A 10,000-nucleotide genomic window follows, 5' to 3' on the forward strand; every position below is an offset into this window, starting at 1 on the left:
TGAAGATGTTGAAGATGACTCTACTCCAAAAGAGCATCCTAGTAGTAAGAAGCTCAATGACATTATCAATGCTCAAAGATCGACTCACATCAAATTTGGACTTGGATTTGTTGGGGAGTCTTCCAAAAATACCAAGGCAAATGGTAAGGGAACAGTACATAATCCTATCAAAGTCAATGATAGGAATGCTCAAAGAGGAAAGACACATGTTATTACTGCTGGCAATTTCAAGAGAGCAGTACAAAAAGATAAAGTGCAGACTGGTCCAACTAGAAGAGAAAATCCATCTATATTCCATAAGACTAACCATGCTAGACAACCACAGTTGGCAAGGCCAAGCAGGAGAGCAGAGAGCTATGGATACAGTCAAGGTCCTCAACAGAGGCCTAGAGCATTTGACAACTTCAGAGCTCCTTACAGATGGCAGATGGAACCTGTGATGCAGAGGCACACCTTTCAAGGTTATTGTTACAAATGCAACACTTTTGGACATAAGATCTCAGATTGCAAGTTCAACATTGGTCCAAGGAGTTATGTGGACAGAAATCCTTTTGCACCCCTTATGGAGGAAACAGTTGAATGTTACAGACGCAACAACCTTGGACATATTGCAAGGAATTGTAGAACTGTGTTTCCCCCACAAAGACAGGAGAACAGAGTTAAGCAGAGAGTTTTCAGAAACACAGAAGATGATGAGATGGAGAGACAATTCTCAAGACAGAAGAAAGCAAAGAAATCTAAATCTGTCAAGAAAGTTTGGGTTAAGAGAGATAGAGTAGAAGATGAAGAAGATGCAGCAGCATTTGTTATTCATAGAGCTTTTAAGGCTCAAGGAGACTCTAATCCATGGATTCTTGATAGTGGTTGCTCAAGCCACATGACAGGAGATAAGGAAAGGTTTGAACAATTACATGACTTTGAAGGTGGATCCGTGAAGTTTGGCAACAACAATGGTGCCAGAATTACAGGAAAGGGGTCCATAAGTTTGAACCATGGGAAGGTGAAATCCCTTGATGTCTTGTATGTTGAAGGACTCAAACACAATCTTCTCAGCATCAGTAAAATTTGTGACAAAGGGCATGAAGTAACTTTCACTAGTAAAGGGTGTGAGATAAGAAGATCAAGTAGTGGAAAGGTTGTAGCTACTGGACAGAGAACTTCAGGGAATTTGTACACCTTGACAGAGTTAGAGAAAGATTCCTGCATGGTCAGCATAGATGAGGAGACATGGTTGTGGCACAGAAGACTTGGGCATATTGGTTTCAAGAACCTTGCCAAGATTTCTTCAAAGAAGGCAGTGAGAGATGTTCCTGAGTTGAAGAAGCTCTCCAATCCTATATGTGCATCTTGTCAAAAGGGAAAGCAAACCAGAATCTCCTACAAGTCTAAGGAGTATTATTCCAGTTCTCCATTGCAGTTGATTCACACAGACCTATGTGGTCCTATGAGGACACCTAGCACCTCAGGAGAGAGATACATCATGTTGTTTGTTGATGATCATTCAAGAATGGTGTGGGTGATGTTCTTGAAACATAAGTCAGAGGCTTTAGAAAGATTTAAGATCTTTAAGAAGCAAGTTGAGAATCAGACAGGGAAGAAGATAAAGTGTCTGAGATCTGACAGAGGAGGTGAGTACAGTTGGGATGATTTTGAAGAATACTGCTATGAGCATGGTATCAGGAAACAAACTTCAGCTCCAAGAACACCCCAACAGAATGGTGTTGCAGAGAAAAAGAATAGAACAGTGCAAGACATGGCTAGAACAATGTTGGCAGAGAATGACATGGGTAAAAAGTTCTGGAAGGAGGCAGTTCTAACTGCAGTGTACATCCATAACAGATGTATGTTGAGACCTCATGAAAGCAAGACTCCATATGAAATCTGGTTTGGAAGAAGGGCTACAGTAAGACACTTCAAGGTCTTTGGTAGCAAGTGTTATATCAAGAACACAACCCAAGATTTGGGTAAGTTTGATGATAGGGCTGATGAAGGTATATTTTTAGGTTATTCTACTTCAAGTAAGGCCTATAGATGCTATAACAACAGACTTGGAAAAATTGTAGAGAGTGCTGATGTCACAGTTGATGAAAAAAGGGATATTCCTTCAGGCTCAGGAAATGAACTTCTAGAATTTGAAGATCTTGATGATGAGAATGACCTGGTTGATAGTAGACCCAAAAGCAAAAATGAGATTGATGTTGAACAGGCTGAGGTAGATTTAGATGAGCAGAGGAGACACAACAGAGTTGATCAACAGAAAACAGATGAGTTAATCATTGGTGACCCCACTGTAGGTGTTCAGACTAGAAGAATGAAGACCAACACATACTCTCTTCTTTCGAAGATTGAACCAAAAACTGTTGATGAGGCAAGCAATGATGAGAGTTGGATGAAGGCCATGAATGAAGAACTTGATCAGATAGAGAGGAATCACACTTGGGATCTAGTCCCTAGGCCAGTTGACAAGAATGTGATTGGTACTAAATGGGTTTTCAGAAATAAACTCAATGAAGATGGTCAAGTGGTGAGGAACAAAGCAAGACTTGTATGCAAAGGATATGCTCAAGTGGAAGGCATTGATTTTGAGGAAACTTTTGCTCCAGTGGCAAGACTTGAGGCTATCAGAATGTTCTTGGCTTTGTCAGTGTACAAGGGGTTCAAGGTCTATCAAATGGATGTCAAATCAGCTTTTCTAAATGGAAACTTGGAAGAGGAGGTTTACATAGAGCAGCCTGATGGGTTTCAGCTGAGTGAGGACCCCACTCTTGTGTGCAGATTGAAGAAGGCATTGTATGGTTTGAAACAAGCTCCAAGGGCATGGTACTCCAGATTGGACTCTTACTTGTGCAAGTTGGGTTTCAAGAAAGGCTTAGTGGACAGTAATCTCTACATCAGAACTGAAGAAAGCAGTCAGCTTATGGTGGTTGTGTATGTAGATGATATCATCTTTGGGGGTCACAAAGATGAGTTGTGCAAAGATTTTGCAATGAGGATGCAAGATGAGTTTGAAATGTCCATGTTGGGTGAACTATCATTCTTCTTGGGTTTGCAGATCAATCAAAAGAAAGAAGGTATCTTCATATCTCAGTCCAAATATGTGAGGGAGATGTTAAAGAGATTCACCATGGAGGATTGCAAGCCAGTTAGTACACCTATGATGACTGGGTGTAAGTTGAGCAAGGAAGATGACTCTCCATCAGTTGACCACACCTCGTATAGGTCAATGATTGGTAGCCTATTATATCTGACAGCTAGTAGGCCTGACATCTTACAAGCTGTGTGCATGGTAGTCAGATTCCAAGCAGGACCAAAAGAGACACATGTGGCAGCAGTGAAGAGAATTTTCAGATATCTGAAAGGGACTAGTGAGTTTGGGTTATGGTATCCGAAAGTCAAGAGCTTTAGTTTGTCAGCTTTTTCAGATGCAGATTGGGCCGGATGTGTAGATGACAGGAAGAGCACCAGTGGTGGTGCATTCTATTTGGGGAGCAGCTTGGTGGCATGGCATAGTAAGAAGCAAGAGTCAGTCTCTCTTTCAACTGCAGAGGCAGAATACATTGCAGCTACATCTTGTTGTACACAAGTGTTGTGGATGAAGCAGATGTTGAAGGATTTGAGTGTGGAGGTTGAGCAGGCAGTGCCACTATATTGTGACAATACTAGTGCTATCAATATCTCCAAGAACCCGGTGATGCATTCTAGAACAAAGCACATTGCTATCCGGTATCATTTCTTAAGAGACAAGGTGATGGAAGGTGAAGTAAGGATGGAGTTTGTTCCCACAGCAGAGCAGGTGGCTGATATCTTCACTAAACCGCTTCCCAAAGATCAGTTTGAGTTCCTCAGACAGAAGCTGGGAGTGGTGGTTCTTCCAAAGCACTAGCAGCATTGGGAGAGGGGGAGCAAGTTGCTTGATGTTGCTACCCCCATATTGGACTCAGGGGGAGTCCATTGGTTCCACCCTTTGTACTTGTTGTCAAAGGGGGAGAGAGTTACTCATCGGAGCTTTAGAGTGTATTAGTGATGAGGTGGTTGCCAACAACTCCAAAGGGGGAGATTGTTGTTTTATGGTTGTCCTTGTTGGCAACTCGGCCACGTGGCAGTGATGACGTGGTGGTGATGACGTGGCCAGCTTGGGTGACGTGGATGACAATGATGACATGGCAGTATCCAGTGTCACCGATGAGATAACAGAGCATCTTGGTATGCATGGAGTGGTTTAATACATCATTAATAGGTGGTGCGGGTTTCTGGGTCAAAACTGGCAAAATTGGTCTATTTACGATCAAGGGCATTTTCGGTAATGAAAATGACATTTTTGGAAGATCGGTTCTTCATGAAAAAGATAGATTGTAATTTTCCTAGTCCAGTGCATTTGATTTCGTCACATTCCGATACCGTATGAAGAAGTTACGGCATTTATGGCAGTCGAGGGCAGTTTCGGCATTGAAGATGAATTTTTTAAAGGAAGTGTTCTACATGTAACAATACGACAAAAATACAATCTTTCCAACGGTTCTGATTTCATCGCATTCCAATTCCGTATGAGAAAGATATGTCATTGGAAAGGTGTAGGGGCATTTTGGTCTTTTTACATGGATGATTCAGATGATTGAGTCTTCTGAAAAGTCGTAGAGCATCCAGTTACGATTCCAACGCACTTTGTTTCATCTCGATCGGATATCGTATGAAAAAGTTATAAGCGTTTCCGTAAAGTCGGTTCGAAAATCCAAACCGAAAATCCATCAGTTGCTCTCGGTGTTGGGTGGGTTTTTCGGAATTTAATTTTGAAATTTGAAGGGATTTTGTGTAATTTAAAGATTTTGAAGGTCTGAGTTGCAAGGGGTCTTTAAGCACTGAAACATATGGAGGCAGGGGCTTGATTATAATAAAGAGGAGTCAAGGGAAGTGAAATGGACAGCCACGATTCGACCACGTAGGCTTGATGCCCATCCAAAGGCTGCTGAGATTTTGGTGTGATATGGACGAGATAGATGCTTGCGCGTGGGATTTGATTGGTTAGATGCATAATTCTTGATGCACTGGCGCTACACTATATCAAGGTATGTTATTGTGTTTCGCGCGTGTATAGAAAGTATAAAAAGGATTCCGATCTTAATGATCTCATGAAATCTGATTAAAGCCATCATGGAAGATTCGGATCCAACGGTCAATATGCATTTTCACTTTTGTGAGTGGGAGACAAGTTCCCTTAAAATCCGGAAAAGCAACCAATCATAGATCGACAACACTTCTGACGATGTCAGCGCCTACGTCATGATGACGTCATCGAGATTCAAATCTAACGGTTTGGATCTGTTGTCCGTTGGTTTAATCGGATGGCTTGGATTATAAGATCTCTTATATGAGATCTACGGTCAGATTTCGCCCCTGTTGCGCGCGCCGCCGGTGTAGCCTACGCCACCCGTACGAAGATTCCATTTCGGGCTATCTCATTGCTCCAACTTCAAAAGGTCATATCTCCTTCATTTTAAGTCGGATTTGGGTGACCCAAGTTGCAGCTTCTTCGTTTTTTCAAGCCCTACACAATGGAAGCAAGAAAAATGAGGTTTGAGTGAAGAAAGGCTACGGTTTTGGTAGGAGAAGCTTCCCCCTCTTTGTTGGTCCTTGAATGAACATACATTCTTGATGATAAATGTTATTAGGCCATTAAAGGAGGTAAAAGAGGTGGTTGAAGTGTGTTAATGGTATATTAACTCAAAGCCAAGGAAGAAGAGAAGAAAGCAAGGATGTGTTTGCTTTGAAGAGCAAGAAGCCAAGGAGAGAGAAGGTGTGAGCACCAAACTTGTCAGTACAAGTTTCCAGTCATCCCAGGCAATCGGTTGTGAGATTATCTAACCTGTGATTTTACATTACATGTATGTATGTATGTTAGGGTTAGTTGTGGATGAATGTATATATGCTAGGTTAGTTGTGGATGAACTGTGAGCATGCTAGCTAGTTGTGGATGCATATGCTAGGCAGAGCTTGATTGTAGTGCATTGATATAAGCCCAATTTAATTGTATTATTTATTGTGTGCTTAGTGAGTGCTAAGCACCGGGAGTGGGTGCTCCCGTGTAGTGGGTGCTACACATTGTATCGGCACTATGAGTGCCATCTCAGCTTCGGCTTGAGAAAATTGGGTGTGGGTGCTCCCGACTGTGGGTGCAGTCAAAAGTAGTGTATTGAGTAGGTACGAAGCCTTTACAGGCACTACTCCGGGGATGTAGGCAAATTGCCGAACCTCGTAAAAACCCTGTGTTGTGGGTGCTTGTTGTTTGCATTTTATATTGAAGTGCGTGGAATGTGGAATGGGTGTGCACACTTGGAAGTGCCTATGAGAGGCTGAGTGTGCATACGACTGTGTGCAAACAGGAACAGGTATATCAGGTTTTTCTTGGCCAGACATCGGACAGGTTTTTAGGTATCGAAATTGAACTCACTGATTCACCCCCCCTCTCAGTGACTGCCGGGTTACAACACTTACGTGGAGTATTTAGTCAAGTGGAAGGGGTGACCAGAGAGCGAGACGAGATGGGAGACAACTGGCATACTGAGATGACTCGTGAATAAAAGTACCACAATGAGGTTGCGATGAGGGCATCGTAGATTTAGGTGGGGGAGAGTGTCAGGACCTACCCAACATAGGCCCACGGGCCTAGCTCACCAGCCCATGGACTTGGGCCATTGGGCTAAGTAAGGTCCAAGTTCTAGAGTTTTCTACAAAGGTGTAGTAACAATAAATATTTTATTATAGATATTTGTAGAAGATATTCACAGGAGATATTCTGGGAGAGATTTCTAGACCTCTTCTAAGGAGGTGGGAAGCTTCTAGTTTCCTCCCCAACCGTTGGATGGAGGATATTTGTAAATATCTTAGCCATCCATTGGAACTTGGGGTAGGTTTTGCTTTATTTGGCAAAAGCACTCACCAAGGACCAACCAAGAGTGTTCAACCAAGAAAATGAGTTCTTAAGCCTTGTACTCAAGAGTTCTCTAGTGCTACACAAGTTCATTCTTCTCAAACTCACTCTTGTGTTCACTTCTTCTCTTCCCTAGTCCCTTAAGGACGGTGGTTAGGCTGACTTAGCATTAGCGGAAGTGCTAAGTGCCGGTGCGATTTCTTAGAAAGGTCTAAAGCAGTGACAACGTGCTCTTGAATGGCCCAAGTGTTGACTATGTGTGCCCACGTGTACACAGTGAATGGCCGCACAACACCCCAAGTGTTGACAACATGTGCACAATGAATGGCCCAAGTGTTGCCTAACTGTGCCCATGGATGCCCACAACTATTGCCTAAGTGTGCACCCAAGTGTGCCTGTGCATGCTCTTGAATGCCCCAAGTGTTGCCTTAAATGTGCCTATACGTGCCTGCAAGTGTTGAATAAGTGTATCTAAGCGTGCACCCAAGTGTTGCCCAAGTGTCGCCTAATTGTGCTCTTGAATGCCACAAGTGTGCACATATACGTGCCCATGAAAATTCCTACGCGTGCCCCCCTAAGTGTGCCTAAGTGCATATGAAGGTTGTGCACAAGGCGACAGTACCGCACGCAGGGCCGCATAATGTGCGTGCATGGTGGCAAGCATGGTTGCACTACCGTGCGAAAGGTAGCTGGCATGGACGCACAAGGTGTAGGCATCGCTGCGGGCAAGGTTGCACTAGCGCACACAAGGTTGCTGCTTCAAGGCAGGCTGCCACGCACATGACTGCGGGCGTGGCTGCAATACCGCACACATGGTTGCATGCAACCTCAGGCACTATTGCGGGTAAGGCTCCACTATCGCGAGCAGGGGTGCAGGCCACCGCGCGCACATGGGGGGCAAGGGTGCACACAACGCTTAAGGTGGCAGGAAACAACGCACATTGCTGCAGGAAAGGGTGCTCAACCGCATGCAAGGTGGTAGGCACGGTCGCACATGGCTTTGGCCAATGGTGCAGGCAGCGCGCGCTGGGCGACTGCCCGTGTCGCACTTCCACGCACATGGCTACGACCACGGCTGCACAAGCCTCACACACGGTTTCGTGCATGGCCGCACATGCTGTGCGAAAGTTTGCAGGCATGACGCACATGACAAGCAGATGGCTGCATAGTCGTGCCCAAGGTTACGTTCCACGCCGCACATGCCACATGTTTGGCTGCACTAATGGGTGCATGGTTGCTAGTAGGGCCGCACATGCCACGCCCTTGGCTACCCTACCACTCGCAAGGTTGCGTGCATTGCTTCACACCACCCCCCAGGTCGCATGCATGGCTGCATGTGCCACGCCCATCGTTGCCTCGCCTGGCGCTTGGTTTTGGGATTAGCCGGGAGTGCCACACAAGAGGTTGTAGGCACGGCTACACTGCCGCGTGCAAGGTTGCGTTGCATGGTCGAACATGCATCACCCATGGCTGCAGTCCGCCGTGCACATAGCCGCACACCCATGGCTCACACATGAGTGCTGCCGTGGTCCCCATGGCCTATGCAACAGGGGCTCCTTTGCGGCCTTCGACTGCACACGAGGCACGGACTGCTGCACACGCCAAGGCCATGCCCGCACGACATAGTTTGGGTCTTTAAATCATGTTGTCCAAAACATCCCTTTGGGTTAGAAAAGCCTTGCAATTGGCTATTTGGCACCCAAAGTACAATCATTTTCACTTAAACCCCGCATTTCCATTTTTTTGGGTATTTTTCGTAATGTTTCAATCATAAAATATTAAAAAATATCAAAATATATTGGAATGGTCCAATATTTTTTCAAAACATTCTATCAACCTTTGGAAGACATCCAAAATTTAGTTTTTAGAAAAATACATTAAAATGGATTTTTCATAGTTTTTTGAATTTAATATGTTTTTTAATATTAAAAAATTAATAAAAAAATAAATATTTATCTGAAAACTATGATTTTTATATGTAAATAATCTTTGGATTTTTCCTTAATTTCATACCAAGTTTCATTTGATTTGGATATTTGAAGCTCAAAAAATAGACTAGTATATTTGGGGGGGGGTCATGTCTCCTTCTGGAAAGGGGCAAAGAGCATAAGAGCTACCTTGAGGGAGGGGGTTGCCACTCCCCGGGTGATTTTTGAGGGGCCATACAGAGGGGCAGCAAACAATGAGTGGGCATGGTAGGCAAACCCAAAAGACCCATGACATGGTAAAAAAAGGGAAATGGCACGTGGGTTTCGATGAGTTGGCCCTTGGTGTGCGCCGAGGCCTACCACCGCATGCGACTAGACGAGCAAGGCTGCATGCCTCCCATGCCATGTGCCCATAGCTGTTGTAACGTGTGCTAGTCGTGGCACAGCATGCCCAACGAAGGTGGACGTGCTTGCGAATGGTCAGCCCTTTTGTCATGCAATGCCACCCTCTTCTGCCGCACATCGTTGCCTGCCTTCGTGGGCTGCTGGGAGCACAAGGATGGCTGCCGTGAGCTACCATGCCCCCACTTCTGATGCCACATGTGCAAGTCGACGTACAACATTTCCAAAGAAGGTGTAGTTTGTGAAAACATGTACATAGCGCGTCCGTCCCGACAGTCATCCCCTCTATCGCACACAGTTGCTTGCCATTGTGTGCTGCGGAGCACGCATGGCTGCTTGCCTTGCGCTGTAGTGCCTCTACATCTTCCACCACATTCGTCAGTCACTGTACAGCATGCCCAAGAGTGGCATCGCATGTGCAAAACACCTTCACGGTATGTCGGTTTCGCAGATTTTGCCCTTGGGGTACGTTACGCCTGCCACAACATGCTGCTTTGGGTTCCGGGGGGAGTATGGTCGCAAGGCTGAAACTTAAAGGAATTGACAGAAGGGCACCACCAGGAGTCGAGCCTACAGCTTAATTTGACTCAACACGGGGAAACTTACCAGGTCCAGACATAGTAAGGATTGACAGACTGAGAGCTCTTTCTTGATTCTATGGGTGGTGGTGCATGGTCGTTCTTAGTTGGTGGAGCTATTTGTCTGGTTAATTTCGTTAACGAACAAGACCTCAGCCTGCTAACTA

This window comes from Macadamia integrifolia, chromosome 4 (genome assembly GCF_013358625.1).
Source record: "Macadamia integrifolia cultivar HAES 741 chromosome 4, SCU_Mint_v3, whole genome shotgun sequence".
In the NCBI taxonomy this organism is placed as follows: domain Eukaryota; kingdom Viridiplantae; phylum Streptophyta; class Magnoliopsida; order Proteales; family Proteaceae; genus Macadamia; species Macadamia integrifolia.